This window comes from Salvelinus namaycush, chromosome 8 (genome assembly GCF_016432855.1).
Source record: "Salvelinus namaycush isolate Seneca chromosome 8, SaNama_1.0, whole genome shotgun sequence".
Lineage (NCBI taxonomy): Eukaryota > Metazoa > Chordata > Actinopteri > Salmoniformes > Salmonidae > Salvelinus > Salvelinus namaycush.
Window position 1 is genome coordinate 43,406,078 of NC_052314.1, and position 20,711 is coordinate 43,426,788.

The 20,711-nt window shown below is 43.5% G+C and overlaps 1 pseudogene; it reads left to right on the top strand.

The window, feature by feature from the left end:
- The window catches only part of LOC120052132, a 192,581-nt pseudogene that overhangs the window by 81,376 nt on the left and 90,494 nt on the right, over window positions 1-20,711 (top strand).

Genomic DNA, 20,711 nt, shown 5'->3' on the forward strand with positions numbered 1-20,711 from the left:
AGATGCTTCTAAGACACCAGGGGAGTTACGGTAGCTATTGTTCTCTTCTGAGCAGGTGTTAGAGAGAGAAGGCAACTTCACTCTACTGTAGTTCAGCCATCAAGCTGGCTACTAGCTAAGGATAGTTTTTCTAACTAAATGTTGAGTTTGCTGCTACCTCCTCACAGTGAAACACCGGAAAGTGCAGACCAGCCTATGATAAGATATAAAACCCTTGGGCGGGTTGGATATCATACCTTACATGTCAAACTGATTCTCTTTCCTCTGGTGTTACTCCTACCTGCTGGAGGATAGTTCTTTCTATAGTCCTGTGCCCAGAGATTCCATTCTGTCTCAGTGCACGGGCGTACCTAGTGTTGAATGCTTGACTTCGTCTCAGCAGCCTAGTGAGTGACTGAGTTCAGTAGTGTTGCTTGCACTGACTGTCTTGTTCATCTGTTTCCCTAGGACTCTGGTGACAGCATCAGAGGCCTCGTTTAAAAAAAATGTTGAGTACGTACAAAATATACCCCAAAACATGCCAGGTTTCATGCAAAAGCTGGCATTCATAAAAAGTGAACTTGACGTGAGAATACGCTTAGCTTTCCACAAACTTTAGACTATGCATACGCACAGTTTCTAATGGTTGAAGTATTGCATTGCAAGCAGGTAAGTAGCCTAGTATTTTGTGCAAATAGACAGGAATGCATTTGGTATTTAAAGGCCTTGGAGTCCCATCAGGGAGCTTAAAGCCTGGGTTACAGGATCACACTCAAATAGCCCAAATCATGGACAGGGCCTTGTGTAACACTTTGGCATGCTGGGGTTGGTTGGGAGATTAATTGTTGGGTGTTCATTTATTTTCCTATTGCAACTGTTATTTAGGAACTCTAAACCTCTAATCCCTCCACAGCACTGTCTGTGTGTATTATTTTATCCCTAACATTGTTATTCAACCAAACTGATTGAAAGAAAAAGTGGAAAAGGAAGTTTCTACTACACCAAATGTCTCTAATTGATCCTAATTTGGAGCCTATATGGCTACCCTGGCAGAGAGAGAGGGAGCAAGAGAGTGAGAGAGAAAAACAGAGCAATGTTTCTGAGATTGACCCTAATTTGGGGCCTGTATGGCTACCCTGAGCGAGCGAGAGAGGAAGGCCTTAGAAAGAGAAGGGGGGGTTGTAAAGGGGAAGGGGGTACCTCGTCAGTTGTCCAACTGAATGTATTCAACTGAGATGTGTCTTCCGCATTTAACCCAACCCCTCTGAAACAGAGAGGTGCGGGGGGCTGCCTTAATCGACATCCACGTCTTCGGTGCCCGGGGAACAGTGGGTTAACTGGCTTGCTCAGGGGCAGAAGGACAGTATTTTAAGTTGTCAGCTTGGGGGTTCGATCCAGCAACCTTCCGGTTAGTGGCCCAATGCTCTAAAGACACTTACTATAAAGGTGCATCTGGGTCTATAAGGGCACAGGGCGAGACCCAGATGCATACACGAGAAGCAGATGGTTCGAGTCTCTGATATTTATTATAATCCAAGGGGCAGGCAAGAGAATGGTCGTGGACAGGCAAAAGATCATAACAAGGTCAGAGTCCAGGAGGTACAGAGTGGCAGGCAGGCTCGAGGTCAGGGCAGGCAGTATGGTCAGGCAGGCGGGTTCAGAGTCAAGGCAGGCAAGGGTCAAAACCGGGAGGACTAGCAAAAGATAGATAAGAGAAAGCAGGCGCACGGAAAAACACGCTGTTTGACAAGACAAGACGGACGGGCAACAAATAAACAGGGAACACTGGAATAAATACCCAGGGACTAATGGGGGAAATGGGTAACACCTGGAGGTGGGTGGAGACAATCACAAAGACAGGTGAAACAGATCAGGGCGTGACAGGGTCATTCTCACGAAAATTCTCAAGTGTCATTTTTTACTAAATTTCCTCTTAGATCACTGAGATTAGGATTTGTACTTATCCATTTCTTAATTATTATTATGTTTTTTTGATCAGATATTATACATGTTAACCCAATTTCTTCAACTACCCACGCAAAAATTATCGTTACTGCAACAATTTTCAACAACATAATGAACAAATAAATTGTTGACATTACGCCACGAATGAAAAGGCCTGAGTAAAAAATGTAATATTTAAAATGTAATAAAAAAACTAATTAATATTTATTTCATAATTTATCTCATTACCATAACACAACCTTTAAAACATTTTTTTGTCACATTCACTTGTGTATACATGTTGTTTATTTTATTTATCTACACATATTTGGATAAAGAACAAAGGTCACACTACCAGATTAAGCTCAAATGCGTTTTCTTTTAATATTTCTTAAATATTGGTGCATTACGGTAATGATAAACAGGTTTCGGAGATGAGACTGCATGTTTCGGTAATGAGTGTTGCATAGTTTGCCATTGAAAAACTGTACTGATCTCTATCAGAGATTCAGTATCCCAACAAATCATCAAAGTGTGCAATTTATTAATCCCAAATGATTTGTGGCTTGAAGTAAGTTAAATGGGGTTTATACACCCCATATTTCATGACAAACCCTACTTAATCAAATAACCGTTTTACAAAAAATCTATACAATAGGTTTAAGAAGTGTTCTTAGTAATTAAATAAAGTTACCAGCACAGCACACCCATTGACTATATATTAGAATTATCGTATTATCATCACCAAAATGAAGGCTCTCATTACCGAAATTGACCTAAAAAGAACATATTATGAGAAATGTGTGTTTCGGTAATGAGAGGCCCTTAGCTCAATCTGCAGACAGCCATTATATTATAGGTGACCGTTTTAATACTCATCATTGCATCCTGTATCAAAAGGTTGGCTGGTCCTCATTAAAGTCCCGTTGATCACTTCACTATTCCCTTTTTGTTTACAAAGCTCTACTACACAAGCTTCCGACTTACCTAACTTCATCGTTGAAGAATAAAAACATAACTTACCAAACCCGTTCACAGGGTTGGTTATCTCTTGAGGTTCCTCGGGTCTCCACCGAATTAGCTAAATCTGTTTTCAGTTTTAATGAGCCTCACTGCTGGAACAATTTGCAGAACTCATCACAATTAGATGTTGTGGTGTCGCCTAGGCATTTTAGGGTGTTAATTAAGGAGCCATAGTAGTAGCTGAGGACTATAACAGTTTTTTAAAAATGTGTTTTGTGTTGACTGCTGTTTAACATTGTATTGGTTGTTGTATTGTTGTGTTCAGGGCACCCTTGGGAATGGGACCATGGTCTTATTCCCCTGAATAAATAAATAATAATATGAGTCAGCAAACAATTGACCACATCACTAAAGCGCATTCATGCCTCCATGTAATGGTTCTGACTTTTTCCCAAATAGAGCTTTTTAGCCTTTTCTGCTTTTTAGTCATTTTAGTCATTTTAGCCCTCAACACAAGGGGGTGTTGAGAATTAGAACCTCATTCTGAAGGCATATAAGCGAATACATTAACTTAACTTTTGGTCATCTAAGAACTACTACTCTAGATGATGCATGATGGGTGAATAAAACTCAATTTAATTACTGATTTTTACGTAATACATGTAATACTAATGTAAACTTCAACTAGAATAAAAAAATGTATTTTCAAATAGGTTTTTCAAATAGGTTTTTCTAACTTAAAGTAAAATTGTATAACGTGACCAAAGAATTTAATCCGGACGCATTTCGGTAATGAGAATTTGGGGTAAAAATGAACAAGAATCAGGCGATAATTATACATGTATTTAAAATAAGACTAAACATCTTAGTCTTCTAAACAGGTTTCGGAGATGAGACTGCATGTTTCGGTAATGAGTGTTGCATAGTTTGCCATTGAAAAACTGTACTGATCTCTATCAGAGATTCAGTATCCCAACAAATCATCAAAGTGTGCAATTTATTAATCCCAAATGATTTGTGGCTTGAAGTAAGTTAAATGGGGTTTATACACCCCATATTTCATGACAAACCCTACTTAATCAAATAACCGTTTTACAAAAAATCTATACAATAGGTTTAAGAAGTGTTCTTAGTAATTAAATAAAGTTATGGTTCTGACTTTTTCCCAAATAGAGCTTTTTAGCCTTTTCTGCTTTTTAGTCATTTTAGTCATTTTAGCCCTCAACACAAGGGGGTGTTGAGAATTAGAACCTCATTCTGAAGGCATATAGAACCCAAACCAGCCAAAAGAAATATCCGCCATGTTGCGCCGTCAACATTAGTCTGAAATAGCACCTACCTTTGATGATCTTCATCAGAATGCACTCCCAGGAATCGCAGTTCCACAATAATGTTTGTTTTGTTCGATAATGTCCATCATTTATGTCCATTTATGTCAAAATAGCTTCTTTTGTTAGGGCGTTTGGTTAACAAATCCAAAAGCGCGTTCAGGTCCAGTCGGACGAAAAGTTCAAAAAGTTATATTACAGGTCGAAGAAACTTGTCAAACTAAGTATAGAATCAATCTTTAGGATGTTTTTATCATAAATGTTAAATAATGTTCCAACTGGAGAATTCCATTGTCTGTAGAAAAGCAATGGAACGAGAGATAACTCTCATGTGAACGTGCGTGACTGAGAACGAGGCTGCAGGCATACCCCTTAGTCAAACAGCTCCCATCCGGCCCCCCTTCACATGAGAAGCCTGAAACAACGTTCTAAAGACGGTTGACATCTAGTGGAAGCCTTAGGAAGTGCACCATAACCCATATCCCACTGTGAATTCGATAGGGCTGAGTTCAAAAACGACAAACCTCAGATTTCCCACTTCCTGTTTGGATTTTTTCTCCGGTTTTTGCCTGCCATATGAGTTCTGTTATACTCACAGATATCATTCAAACAGTTTTGACTTCAGAGTGTTTTCTATCCAATACTACTAATAATATGCATATATTAGCATCTGGGACTGAGTAGGAGGCAGTTCACTCTGGGCACGCTATTCATCCAAAAGTGAAAATGCTGCCCCCTATCCCAATAAATCTAAATTAAGCATATAGGAGTACCTATTTCTTTGTTAACCGCTCAACACAGAATAGCCTCGTGTGCACTCCCTCCATCGTTTGCAGAAAATATTTATATTTTGTTCAGCTTTGTTCAATTGTATTCTTCATACTATAAAATAATGCCACGGAATTATAAGCAGATCTTGTCTGCTAAATGAACTAGTGTAGCCCACAGCCATTTGGCATAGCCACATGACAGGACCTAACATAATGTCACGTCTGCTCCTGCTCCTCCCCTCCGGCGTATGATGTTGCCAGAGAACTAACCACCGGTCCTGGGATTCATAATTTACGCACACCTGGCACTAATCATTACGCGCACCTGTTAATCATGATTTACACCTGGACTCCATTACTTTCATCATCTCCTTCCCTTTATATGTCACTCTCCCATGTTCACTCACCAGTTGGTATTGTCATTGTGTATCGGCGTTCTGCCTTATGTTAGTGGCGTGTTCCTGGTTCCGACTCACCGCCCCATCATTACAGAATACCCACTCAAAATATTGAAGCAGCAGGACAACTGGACGTCTCCCAGACGATTGATGAACAAGGTTACCTTCTTCGTCAACACCATGATCAGCTGGCTCAACTGGGGACGGCCATGGAGGATGTTCTCCGCAGTCTACAACATTTCAACAGTAGAGGATATTCTAGAGCCCGTCTACCCAACAAGTCAGCACACCAGCCCATCCAGCAACCCGGTCAGGTCAGCGATGCCCGTCTATCCCTCCCAGAGAAATATGACGGGAAACCATCCAAATGCCGTGGCTTCCACCTTCAGTGCTCCCTCTATTTCGCACATCAGATGGGAGCCCCCACCACCGAGATGTCTAAGGTTGCCACGGTTATTTCTCTGCTGACTGGACGGGCATTGGAATGGAAGAGAGGAGAGGATGAGCTTGAGTCTTGTGAGGGGTTCATGGCTCTGTTTAAATGTATTTTGGATCATCCCGCGAAGTGCAGAGAGGGAGGTGAGCATCTGTTTCAGCTCTAGCACGCGAATCAGACACCTGCTGAGTATGTGCATACCTTCCGGACAGTAGCAGTTTCCAGTGGATGGAATGAGCCGGCGCTCAGCACGTTATTTAGAAGAGGTCTGCGCGAGGAGGGCCATCCGTCTGGATAACCTGCTCCGGGAGTGTCGGCATCTTCATCACTTTTCTCCCTCCTTCGGCGAGTGTTCAGAATCAGAGGCTGAACCCATGGAGGTAGGGGTTACACACCTTCACGCGGCGGAATGGCGCGTGGACCAGTTTACATACACTCAATTAGCATTTGGTAGCATTGCCTTTAAATTGTTCAACTTGGGTCAAACGTTTCGGGTAGCCTTCCACAAGCTTCCCACAATAAGTTGGGTGAATTTTGGCCCTTTGCTCCTGACAGAGCTGGTGTAACTGAGTCAGGTTTGTAGGCCTCCTTGCTCGCACACACTTTTTCAGTTCTGCCCACAAATATTCTATAGGATTGAGGTCAGGGCTTTGTGATGGCCACTCCAGTACCTTGACTTTGTTGTCCTTAAGACATTTTGCCACAACTTTGGAAGTATGATTGGGGTCCATTTGGAAGACCCATTTGCGACCAAGCTTTAACTTCCTGACTGATGTCTTGAGATGTTGCTTCAATATATCCACATAATTTTCGTTCCTCGTGATGCCATCTATTTTGTGAAGTGCACCAGTCCCTCCTGCAGCAAAGCACCCCACACAACATGATGCTGCCACCCCCATGCTTCACGATTGGGATGGTGTTCTTCGGCTTGCAAGCCTCCCCTTTTTTCCTCCAAACATAACATTACGATGGTCATTAGTCCAGGAACGCCTCTTGGCTAACCACCTGATCGTCAAGGCGGAGACGTGCCAATTCCCCCAGAGGACTGTCTCCTTCTTGGGCACCAAATCAGCCCGCAGGGAGTGAGGATGGAGGACAAGAAGGTAGATGTGGTAAGGTCATGGCCAGTCCCAACCACCATCAAGGTGTTAATGGTTTTTGGGGTTTGCCAACTTTTACCGCCGATTCATCAGGAACTTCAGCACGCTCGCCACCCGTCTCACCTCCCTCCTCAAGGGTGGGCCTCGTAGGTTGGTTTGGTCTCCCGCAGCCAACGAGGCCTTTCGTGAGAATTGTCCTCCCGCGTGCATCTACATTCCCACAGGGATAAGGGATCGGCTGCTGACCTGGGCACACACAGCTGTCGTCGCTGGACATCCAGGTATTTCTCGCACCATCCATTCCATCACTGAGATATACTGGTGGCCCACCTTGGTGCAGGAAGTTACGCGGTATGTCAACTCCTGAAGACCAGAGTGACGGACAGCAGCATCTACAAATCACAGACCACTGAGTCGTAGGCAGGAAGTAGTAAGCCCCTCCCACCACACAGTGAAAAGAGCCTCAAAGCAACGTGCAACTAAAACTGTGACGCTAGCAAAAAGTCCCCCCAGAATGCTCAGCAGGGAAGCTCCTGCCGCTTTCCGTGCCTCAGCGACCTTGGTCCCATCTATCTATTGACTTTGTTACTGATCTTCCTCCTTCTGATGTTTTCACCACCATTCTGGTGGTAATGGATAGATTTTCCGAGTCATGTCGATTCATCCCTTTTCCTGGTCTTCCCATAGCTCTCCAGGTCGCTGAGGCACTCTTCCAGCAGGTCTTCCGGCATTATGGCCTTCCGGTGACATCGTCTCGGACCGTGGTCCATAATTCGCATCCCGAATATGGCGGGCCTTCTTGGAGAAGCTCGGGGTCATGATTAGTCTCACATCCGGGTATCGGCCTCAGTCTAACGGGCAGAATGAATCAGGAGCTAGGGTGGTACCTGAGGAGTCACTGTCAGGACTTGCTGGGTGAGTGGACACATTTCTTTCCTTGGGCCGAGTACACCCAGAACTCTCTACGTCACTCCTCCACTGGGTGCACGTGAGCCTCCAGAGCGCCGTCCATCGTCAGAAGGAACAGGCAGACTGTCACCTCAGTGAGACCCCTGTGTTCCATCCTGGGGATCGTGTTTGGCTCCCACTCCGCCTGCCCTGCAAGAAACTGAGCCCCTGGTTTGTGGGGCCGTTCAAGGTTCTCCGGAGGGTCAATGAGGTGACATACATACCCTCTTTTCATGTTTATTTTACCTTTATTTAACCAGGCAGGCCAGTTGAGAGCAAGTTCTCATTTACAACTGTGACCTGGCCAAGATAGAGCAAAGCAGTGCGACACAAACAACACAGTTACACATGGGATAAACAAACGTACAGTCAATAAAACAATAGAAATGTCTATATACAGTGTGTGCAAATGCGGTAAGATTAGGGAGGTATGGCAATAAATAGGCCATAGTGGCGAAATAATTACAATTTAGCATTAACACTGGAGTTATAGATGTGTAGAAGATGAATGTGCAAGTAGAGACACTGGGGTGCAAAGGAGGGAGAAAAAAACTATATGGGGATGAGGTAGCTGGGTGGACTATTTACAGATGGCTAAGTACAGGTGCAATGATCGGTAAGCTGCTCTGACAGCTGATGCTTAAAGTTAGTGAGGGTGATATAAGTTTCCAGCTTCAGTGATTTTTGCATTTCGTTCCAGTCATTGGCAGCAGAGAACTGGAAGGAAAGGAGGAGTTTGCTTTGGGGGTGACCAGTGAAATATACCTGCTGGAGCGCTTGCTACGGGTGAATGCTGCTATTGTGACCAGTGAGCTGAGATAAGGCGGGGCTTTACCTAGCAAAGACTTATAGATGACCTGGAGCCAGTGGATTTGGCGACGAATATGAAGCGAGGGCCAGCCAACGAGAGCATACAGGTCGCAATGGTGGGAAGTATATGGGGCTTTGGTGACAAAACGGATGGCACTGTGATAGACTACATCCAATTTGCTGAGTAGAGTGTTGGAGGCTATTTTGTAAATGACATCGCCGAAGTCAAGGATCGGTAGCATGGTCAGTTTTACGAGGGTATGTTTGGCAGCATGAGTGAAGGAGGCTTTGTTGCGAAATAGGAAGCCGATTCTAGATTTAATTTTGGATTGGAGATGCTTAATGTGAGTCTGGAAGGAGAGTTTACAGTCTAACCAGACACCTAGGTATTTGTAGTTGTCCACATATTCTAAGTCAGAACCGTCCAGAGTAGTGATGCTAGATGGGTGGGCAGGTGCGGGCAGCGATCGGTTGAAGAGCATGCATTTAGTTTTGCTTGCATTTAAGAGCAGTTGGAGGCCACGGAAGGAGTGTTGTATGGCATTGAAGCTCATCTGGAGGGTTGTTAACACAGTGTCCAGAGAAGGGCCAGAAGTATACAGAATGGTGTTCTCTGCGTAGAGGTGGATCAGAGAATCACCAATACGGAGAATCACCAATACGGCTGCACAGTATTGTCTTTTATCAATGACGGTTATGATATCGTTTAGGACATTGAGCGTGGCGGAGGTGCACCCATGACCAGCTTGGGAAACCAGATTGCAAAGCGGAGAAGGTACGGTGGGATTCGAAATGGTCGGTGATCTGTTTGTTAACTTGGCTTTCGAAGACTTTAGAAAGGCAGCGTAGGATAGATATAGGTCTGTAACAGTTTGGGTCTAGAATATCACCCCCTTTGAAGAGGGGGATGACCCCGGCAGCTTTCCAATCTTTAGAGATCTCAGACGATACGAAAGAGAGGTTGAACAGGCTAGTAATAGGGGTTGCTACAATTGCTGCGGATAACTTTAGAAAGAGAGGGTCCAGATTGTCTAGCCCAGCTGATTTGTAGGGGTCCAAATTTTGCAGCTCTTTCAGAACATCAGCTATCTGGATTTGGGTGAAGTAGAAATGGGGGAGGCTTGGGCAAGTTGCAGTGGGGGGTGCAGAGCTGTTTACCAGGGTAGGGGTGGCTAATGCAGTACGACACAGGATGTTTTTGTGCTGGTCAAGGGCAGTCAGGTCTGGAGTGAACCAAGGGCTATATCTGTTCTTAGTTTTTTTTTTCTTTGAATGGGGCATGCATATTTAAGATGGTGAGGAAAGCACTTTGAAAGAATAACCAGGCATCCTCTACTGATGGAATGAGGTCAATATCCTTCCAGGATACCCGGGCCAGGTCGATTAGAAAGGCCTGATCGCTAAAGTGTTTTAGGGAGCGTTTGGCAGTGATGAGGGGTGGTTGTTTGACCGCGGACCCATTACGGACGCAGGCAATGAGGCAGTGATTGCTGAGATCCTGGTTGAAGACAGCAGAGGTGTATTTAGAGGGCAGGTTGGTCAGGATGATATCTATGAGGGTGCCCTTGTTTATGGATTTAGGGTTTACCTTGTAGGTTCCATGATAATTTGTGTGAGATTGAGGGCATCTAGCTTAGATTGTAGGACGACCGGGGTGTTAAGCATGTCCCAGTTTAGGTCACCTAACAGTACAAATTGAAGATCGATGGGGGGCAATTCATTCACATATGGTGTCCAAGGCACAGCGGGGGGCTGAGGGGTCTATAACAAGCAGCAACAGTGAGAGACTTATTTCTGGAAAGGTGGATTTTTAAAAGTAGAAGCTCAAACTGTTTGGGCACAGACCTGGATAGCATGACAGAACTATGCAGGCTATCTCTGCAGTAGATTGCAACTCCACCCTCTTTGGCAGTTCTATCTTGGCTGAAAATGTTGTAGTTGGGGATGGAAATTTCAGAATTTTTGGTGGCCTTCCTAAGCCAGGATTCAGACATGGCTAGGACATCAGGGTTGGCGGAGTGTGCTAAAGCCGTGAATAAAACAAACTTAGGGAGGAGGCTTCGAATGTTAACATGCATGAAACCAAGGCTTTTACGGTTACAGAAGTCAGCAAATGATAGCGCCTGGGGAATAGAAGTGGAACTTAGGGCTACAGGGCCTGGGTTAACCTCTACATCTCCAGAGGAGGAGAAGGATGAGGGTACGGCTAAAGGCTATAAGAACTGGTAGTCTAGCGCGTTGGGGACAGAGAATAAATGGAGCAGATTTTTGGGCGTGGTAGAAAAGATTCAAAGCTTAATGTACAGCCATGGGTATGGTAGGATGTGAGTACAGTGGAGGTAAAACTAGGCGTTGAGTGACGATGAGAGAGGTTTCGTCTCTGGAGGGACAAGTTAAGCCAGGTGAGGTCTCTGCATTTGTGTGGGGTGGGACGAAAGAGCTATCTAAGGCATTTTGAGTGGGACAGTGAAATAAAACAGTAAAAACTAGCCAAGACAGCAGTAGACAAGGCATATTGACATTAGAAAGAGGCATAAAGCAATCACAGGTGTTGATCAGGAGAGCAAAGACAACAACGGGTAAATGGTGATGAATGGGCAGAGCGGGTCAGTTAGGTACATACAAGACCTGAGTTCGAGGCTGGGGCCGACAGGTAAACAAAATGAGGTACCGTGTTATTGAAACAGTCCAGGAGGCATCAGCTGTGTAGCCGAGTGATCATAGGGTCAAAAGAGCAGCACTAGGTGAGTCAGGGTGCTGTACGGTAGTCACTACTTCGCTAGGCGAGCAGGGGACACAGCGTTCAGAAAAGCTAGTGGGCCGGGGCTAGTAGATGGCTCTTCGGCGACATCGTAACAGAATAGACTATTGAGACCACATCGGGCATTCGCGTCGGCAGTCCAGCCGTGATGGATCGTGATTCACACCTGGACTCCATTACCTACATCATTTCCTCCCCTTTAAATGTCACTCTCCCATGTTCACTCACCAGTTGGTATTGTTCTTGTGTATCGGTGTCCTGCCTTATGTTAGTTGCGTGTTTTATTAAAACGTTGCAACTGCTTCCGACTCACCGCCCCATCATTACACATAAGGACAACTCCGAGTGTGCTATTCTTTTTCCTGAAATAGACTACATTTTCTTCCTATCATGCTTCTTTAGACCTGTCTAAAATAAATAATGGATTTATTGTGAAGCTGTAGGCTATATTACATGGATTTATTTGACGTTTTTGTGTTGAAGCCAGGAGATGATAAATGTGTTATGTTAATTAACGGTCAATTATCGTGAGACCGACAGTTAGTTGTTTGACAATCACCGGCTGAAATGTCGTGATTGCCACAGCCCTAGTGGTGTATAGTTGGGTTAGGGCAAGGACAGAGGCAGAGCAGTCGTAGTGATGACGGTACTGTAGTTAGGCAGGGACAGAGCAGCCCTTCTGTGATCCTCTCTTACCCAACATGGCTATCACCTCTAATCCCATGGAGATTATCCCCCCCCGTGCCACACAGGAAGACAGCATTAGCGCTGTGCACTGCTCAGAAACCCCTGCCGCCTCCCTGCCTGCCTGCTACAAAACTCTGCAGTATTCCCGACAGAGCAGAGGGGATTTCACATGGATAGCCAGCCTGCGCTGCCCTTTATTAGGCTGCTACTGAGGGGTCAGCTCTGCTCTGCTCTTCTCTCACCCACCCGTTGTTTGTTATAGCTAAAGTACTGCTACATACAGTACCAGTCAAAAGTTTGGACACACTTACTCATTCAAGTTAATTTTTGTTAATTTGTACTATTTTCTACATTGTAGAATAATAGTGAAGACATCAAAACAATGTAATAACACATATGGAATCATGTATTAACCCAAAAAGTGTTAAACAAATCAAAATATATTTTAGATTCTTCAAAGTAGCCACCCTTTGCCTTGATGACAGCTTTGCACACTCTTGGCATTCTCTCAACCAGCTTCATGAGGTAGTCACCTGGAGTGCATTTCAATTAACAGGTGTGCCTTGTTAAAAGTTAATTTGTGGTATTTATTCCCATCCTAATGAGTTTCAGCCAATCAGTTGTGTTGTGACAAGGTAGGGTTGGTATATGGAAGATGGTCTTTTACCAGATAAGGCTAAGTCCATATTATGGCTAGAACAGCTCAAATAAGCAAAGAGAAATGACAGTCCATCAATACTTTAAGACATGGTCAGTCAATACCGAAAATGTCAAGTACTTTGAAAGTTTCATCAAGTGCAGAAGCAAAAACCATCAAGGGCTAAATGACACTGGTTCTCAAGAGGCCCACCACAGGTAAGGAAGACTCAGAGCTACTACTGCTGCAGAGGATAAGTTCATTGGAGTTACCAGCCTCAGAAATCGGCAATTAACTGCACCTCAGATTTCAGCCCAAATAAATGCTTCACTGAATTCAAGTAACAGACACATCTCAACATCAACTGTTCAGAGGAGACTGCATGAATCAGGCCTTAATGGTCGAATTGTTGCAAAGAAACCACTACTAAAGGACACCACTAAGAAGAAGAGACTTGCTTGTGCCAAGAAACATGAACAATGGACATTATATCGGTGGAAATCTGTCCTTTGGTCTGATGAATCAAAATTTGAGATTTTTGGAAGAGGAGGTGTGATGGTGTGAGGCTGCTTTGCTGGTGACACTGTCTGTGATTTATTTAGAATTCAACGCACACTTAACCAGCATGGCTACCACAGCATTCTGCAGCAATACGCCATCCCATCTGGTTTGCACTTAGTCTCACTATCATTTGTTTTTCAACCGGACATTGACCCAAAACACACCTCCAGGCTGTGTAAGGGCTATTTGACCAAGAAGGAGAGTGATGGAGTGCTGCATCAGATGACCTGGCCTCCACAATCACCGGACATCAACCCAATTGAGATGGTTTGGGATGAGTTGGACTGCAGAGTGAAGGAAAAGCAGCCAACAAGTGCTAAGCATATGTGGGAACTCCTTCAAGACTGTTGGACAAGCATTCCAGGTGACTACCTCATGAAGCTGGTTGAGAGAATGCCAAGAGTGTGCAAAGCTGTCATCAAGTCAAAGGGTGGCTACTTTGAAGAATCTAATATATAAAATATATTTTGATTTCTTTAAAACGTTTTGTGTTAATACATGATTCCGTATGTGTTATTTCATTGTGTTGATGTCTTCACTATTATTCTACAATGTAGAAAATATAGAAAATAATAGGTAGGTAGGTGTGTCCAAACTTTTGACTGGTACTGTATATACGGTTGAAGTCAGAAGTTTACATACACTTAGGTTGGAGTCATTAAAACTTGTTTTTCAAACACTCCACAAATGTCTTGTTAAAAAGTATAGTTTTGTTAAGTCGGTTAGGACATCTACTTTGTGCATGACACAAGTAATTTTCCCAACAATTGTTAAACAGACAGATTATTTCACTTATAAATCACTGTATCACAATTCCAGTAGATCAGAAGTTTACATACACTAAGTTGACTGTGCCTTTTTAATAAACAGCTTGGAAAATTCCAGAAAATTATGTCATGGCGTTAGAAGCTTCTGATAGGCTAAACGACATCATCAGAAAATAAATTGTAGAACTCCACAAGTCTGGTTCATCCTTGGGAGCAATTTCCAAATGCCTTAAGGTACCACGTTCACCTGTACAAACAATAGTACGCAAGTATAAACACCATGGGACCACGCAGTCGTCATTCCGCTCAGGAAGGAGACGCGTTCTGTCTCCTAGAGATGAACGTACTTTGGTGCGAAAGGTGCAAATCAATCCCAGAACAACAGCAAAGGACCTTGTGAAGATGCTGGAGGAAACAGTTACAAAAGATTCTATATCCACAGTAAAACGAGTCCTATATCGACGTAACCTGAAAGGCAGCTCAGTAAGGAAGAAGCCACTGCTCCAAAACCGCCATAACAAAAGCCAGACTACGGTTTGCAACTGCACATGGGGACAAAGACCGTACTTTTTGGAGAAATGTCCTCTGGTCTGATGAAACAAACATGGAACTGTTTGGCCATAAGCGCCATCGTTATGTTTGGAGGAAAAAGGGGGAGGCTTGCAAGCCGAAGAACACCATCCCAACCGTGAAGCACGGGGGTGGCAGCATCATGTTGTGGGGGTGCTTTGCTGCAGGAGGGACTGGTGCACTTCATAAAATAGATGGCATCATGAGGAACAAAAATTATGTGGATATATTGAAGCAACATCTCAAGACATCAGTCAGGAAGTTAAAGCTTGGTCGTAAATGGGTCTTCCAAATGGACAATGACCCCAAGCATACTTCCAAAGTTGTGGCAAAATGTCTTAAGGACAACAAAGTCAAGGTACTGGAATGGCCATCACAAAGCCCTGACCTCAATCCCATAGAAAATCGGTGGGCAGAAGCGTGTGCGAGCAAGGAGACCTACAAACCTGACTCAGTTACACCAGCTCTGTCAGGAGGAATGGGCCAAAATTCACCCAACTTATTGTGGGAAGCTTGTGAAAGGCTACCCAAAACGTTTGACCCAAGTTGAACAATTTAAAGGCAATGCTACCAAATTCTAATTGAGTTTATGTAAACTTCTGACCCACTGGGAATGTGATGAAAGAAATAAAAGTTGAAATAAATCATTCTCTCTACTATTATTCTGACATTTCACATTCTTAAAATAAAGTAGTGATCCTAACTGACCTAAGACAGGGAATTGTTACTTGGATTAAATGTCAGGAATTGTGAAACTGAGTTTAAATGTATTTGGCTAAGGTGTATGTAAACTTCCGACTTCAACTGTACCTAGTCTCTCACACCTCTTTCTTTAACACCTCCAATTTGGGTTTTGAGGAATAGTGTGCCATCAAAATGAGACGTTCAGTGGGAAAGACGTTTGATCTTTCCATAGGCACCCTCTCCTGGGCCAATGGGCCAATGGAGACAGCTCTCTTATGATCCCCACGATACTGATTGGCTGATGTCTTGTCTTTCAGGTGAATGGAACAGAAGCAGATTATGAGTATGAGGAGATCACTCTGGAACGGGTAAGTAGGAGCAAACCCCTCATACATGGCTAATGTTTTCATAAAATAGGTGTTTCTAAAATTAAAGAGCCAATCACCAGTTGAAACAATAACAAAGTGAATTCCCTGCCACTGATTTGGTAAAAAGCTGAGGGATGTGGCTGGAGAAATGTAGTCACTCTCAAATTCATAGACAGAGCTAGGGATGACCATTCATGATATCACAATTATAGGTTTAACCATGTTTTAAGGCTATACATTGTATGTTTACATTTACTTCGTTTTCAAAAATTGGAGTAAAACAAGCTTATATTTATGATGGGGTATTCAAAGCTCATGAGGCATTTGTAAGTTATATTCTTTAAGAATCAATGGGTACATATCATTAATTTGTAAGTCCAAAAATGGATGTAGCAACTGCTGATTGTCCCATTTAAGGTTCTAATGTAAATTAAAGGTTTAAAATAAATTGAGGGTCTATATTTAAATGTAAAGGTTGAAATTTGAATAAAAATTCATTTAAAAAGGTTAAACCATGCTAGATACAGTGGGGCAAAAAAGTATTTAGTCAGCCACCAATTGTGCAAGTTCTCCCACTTAAAAAGATGAGAGAGGCCTGTAATTTTCATCATAGGTACACTTCAACTATGACAGACAAAATGAGGGAAAAAATCCAGAAAATCACATTGTAGGATTTTTTATTAATTTATTTGCAAATTATGGTGGAAAATAAGTATTTGGTCACCTACAAACAAGCAAGATTTCTGGCTCTCACAGACCTGTAACTTCTTCTTTAAGAGGCTCCTCTGTCCTCCACTCGTTACCTGTATTAATGGCACCTGTTTGAACTTGTTATCAGTATAAAAGACACCTGTCCACAACCTCAAACAGTCACACTCCAAACTCCACTATGGCCAAGACCAAAGAGCTGTCAAAGGACACCAGAAACAAAATTGTAGACCTGCACCAGGCTGGGAAGACTGAATCTGCAATAGGTAAGCAGCTTGGTTTGAAGAAATCAACTGTGGGAGCAATTATTAGGAAATGGAAGACATACAAGACCACTGATAATCTCCCTCGATCTGGGGCTCCACGCAAGATCTCACCCCGTGGGGTCAAAATGATCACAAGAACGGTGAGCAAAAATCCCAGAACCACACGGGGGGACCTAGTGAATGACCTGCAGAGAGCTGGGACCAAAGTAACAAAGCCTACCATCAGTAACACACCACGCCGCCAGGGACTCAAATCCTGCAGTGCCAGACGTGTCCCCCTGCTTAAGCCAGTACATGTCCAGGCCCGTCTGAAGTTTGCTAGAGAGCATTTGGATGATCCAGAAGAAGATTGGGGGAATGTCATATGGTCAGATGAAACCAAAATATAACTTTTTGGTAAAAACTCAACTCGTCGTGTTTGGAGGACAAAGAATGCTGAGTTGCATCCAAAGAACACCATACCTACTGTGAAGCATGGGGGTGGAAACATCATGCTTTGGGGCTGTTATTCTGCAAAGGGACCAGGACGACTGATCCGTGTAAAGGAAAGAATGAATGGGGCCATGTATCGTGAGATTTTGAGTGAAAACCTCCTTCCATCAGCAAGGGCATTGAAGATGAAACGTGGCTGGGTCTTTCAGCATGACAATGATCCCAAATACACTGCCCGGGAAACGAAGGAGTGGCTTCGTAAGAAGCATTTCAAGGTCCTGGAGTGGCCTAGCCAGTCTCCAGATCTCAACCCCATAGAAAATCTTTGGAGGGAGTTGTCCGGGGAAAGTCCGTGTTGCCCAGCAACAGCCCCAAAACATCACTGCTCTAGAGGAGATCTGCATGGAGGAATGGGCCAAAATACCAGCAACAGTGTGTGAAAACCTTGTGAAGACTTACAGAAAACGTTTGACCTCTGTCATTGCCAACAAAGGGTATATAACAAAGTATTGAGAAACTTTTGTTATTGACCAAATACTTATTTTCCACCATAATTTGCAAATAAATTCATTAAAAATCCTACAATGTGATTTTCTGGATTTTCTTTTCTCATTTTGTCTGTCATAGTTGAAGTGTACCTATGATGAAAATTACAGGCCTCTCTCATCTTTTTACGTGGGAGAACTTGCACAATTGGTGGCTGACTAAATACTTTTTTGCCCCACTGTATGTCATTTATATTTTCATAGTGTTATCCGGCGCTCTTAGTCTTACTATTTTGTTGAAAACGCTGTGTGTCAGGGAGCAGGGAGAGGAGAGAGAGAGGATGGAGAGGGGGGAGAGGAGCAGGGAGCTGTTTCTGTGCCTGCCTGTAAGACTGCAGGGCCCTCTTCTCTTTTCTTTCTGCTGTGACCTGATTCAGCCACGATCGGCGCTTGCATCATTAACTCTACATCAACTTCACCGTTAAAGACAGTGAGACACACATCAGAGACACACACCACCCCTAACCACAACCACACACTGAGTCTTAGTGTAGGCAATAGAGTCAGGCCCTGGCCCTATACTACTGCTCTTAAATGTCACCGACCGCCTTGATTCAGTCTTATGTAGCATTGGATAAAAGCAGAGACACAGAGCTACAAAATGGTATATCATACACTGCATTTGAGGAACAATTGGAAAGTAATTCTGCTTTGAAAGTTGATAAACTTGTAACCTCACTTTTGAGAAAATGGCCTTTCAATGTTTTGGTACCAACTGGAGAGCTCTTCTTTGTCTACACCTATTCAACATTGTTCACACCTTAAGCTTTAGCTCCACCCATCTCTTTAAGGGTTGATCTGAGCATTCTGTACTAACAATAGCAGTCAAGCTCCCAAGCTAACTGGACAACTTGCTAGCTACTTCCAGACACAAATGAGAGGACAGCTCACTGAACGCTACTCACCCTGGCAGAGCTGGTTAGGCTGTTTTTATTTTATCCAGAGCGTTGGCTACTGCAACTGTGCTGTCAGATTGTCCGTCGTAAATTCAGAGCGTTTCGCTTTCGGAACGTTCAGAGCATACACTGGACGCTCTGAAAGAGGAGTAGGGTTGATCCGAGCATTCTGACCTCACAATGGCAGTCAAGCACCCAAGCTAACTGGCTAACATTGGCTAGCTTGCTAGCTACTTCTAGACACAAATGAGAGAACATCCCACTCTGACCATTTTACTCACCCTAGCAGAGCTGGTTAGGCTTTTTTTCATGTTATCCAGAGCGTCGGTGACTGTAACTGGGCTGCTGGCAACAATTGAATTACACTTTTCTGACGACACTTACTGACACCGGCCATATTCAACGGGGGTTGAGCGTTCGTAAATTCATCAGTTATTCCGCGCTCTGGCACACTCAAACGAGAGTGCTCTAAAATCGGAGTAGAGGGCCAGACTGAATTTACAATCACACCCAAAACGGTTACTTGCATATGGAGTCTTTTGTTAAAACATGTAGCTAGCTAGGTAAACAATGAACCATAATCCCAACTCATGACATTTACTACGCTGCATGAATCTGCAGGTAGCTAACCAACCAGGATCGATGTTAGCTAGCTAACATTAGGCTATAACTAGCCAAGCAAATGGCTCTGAGATACGAATAATAAGATCATCCATGTAACGTTAGCTAGCGAGCCAGCCAGCTAACATTAGCTAGCTAGCTAACATTACACTAACTTGGAATTAAAACAATTTTCTGTCAAAATTAGAAATGTGTAATATCTCAAAATGTACTATCTTACCCGTATACATCATGGTTGGACGCTTCTCCCTGTCACGGATGCCATGCATGGTTGCCCTTAGTTTGAAGATGCAATCCGGAGACAGGTGTTTTCTCCATCTCCTTAGCTATCATACTCTAATTCCACTGATTTCAAAACTCTGTTCTCCAGAAAGTGGGAAGCAAGACTTATGGAGTTCCACTAAGCAATAAAAAAAAGTTAGACAGGATTAGACTGGATTACCTACACATACTAACCAGCTCAAATAGACAGAAGCGTGCTATATGGCAGACCAATCCGAACTCATCTCTCGGCATGTCCAGCCCACTCATTATCTCAGCCAATCATGGCTAGCGGGAAGGTTGCCTGGCCTTTTTTGTGGCTAAACCAACTAGGCTTGTAATTTAACAATTGTATTCATATTTACAGATGGCATACAAGTTTGTTATTAAGGCAAAAGTTGAAAGTTCAAATGTTCTAGAAGGCATTTCTGCCAAATAAAAATGCATTTTGATAAAAACAAAAAAAGATTACGTTCAAATTGCTCTTGTGTTACGTAGTGACCTGCGACATAGGCCTAGTTTCCTGAAACGGTTCACAAATACACACTACTACACTGCTATGTTATTCGGCCAAGCTAGATTGCGAGTATTGTGAGCCTTGCTGGCTGTTCGGAGATCGGAGTGCCCCTTGTCTGATGCGTGGGTGAATGGGGTGACAGATTGGCGCCATCTTACATCCAAAATAGCATGTCACGAGACATCCCAGATTCACATGGGTGTCTGTTTGGTATATGACCAATGGAAGCCCAATGGCACTATTGACGCAGAGATGGAGGGAGGCGTGTGTACGAAGCAAATTTCTAGCGACAGGTGTTGGAGCGCATAGCTAATCTCACACTTGCATCATGTAATTTGGCTTTCAGAGGGCACCGTGAAAAGCTGGGGCAGTCCAACAGTGGGAATTTTCTCAGTGTAATTGAACTGCTGTCATTTTACGACCAAGTTCTGAAATAACTTTTAGAACGCCCGCATGATCCGTTAACTATCTCAGTCCTCAAATCCAAAATGAGACGATTTATATTTTAGCCGAGCGAGTGAAGTGTGACATTCAGGAAGAGATGCAGGAAGCCCTATTTTTTTATATTATTATGGACACCACACCGGATGTGTCCAAAGTAGACCAGTTAAGCCAAGTTTATCGCTATGTGAGAGTGATAAGGGATGCAAATAATGTCGCCACAGATCTGACCATCACAGAGTCGTTTTTGGGGATTTCTGAAGACTTCAACATCAAATCCTGGGCAGCATAGAGGATAATGTGCTGAATATTT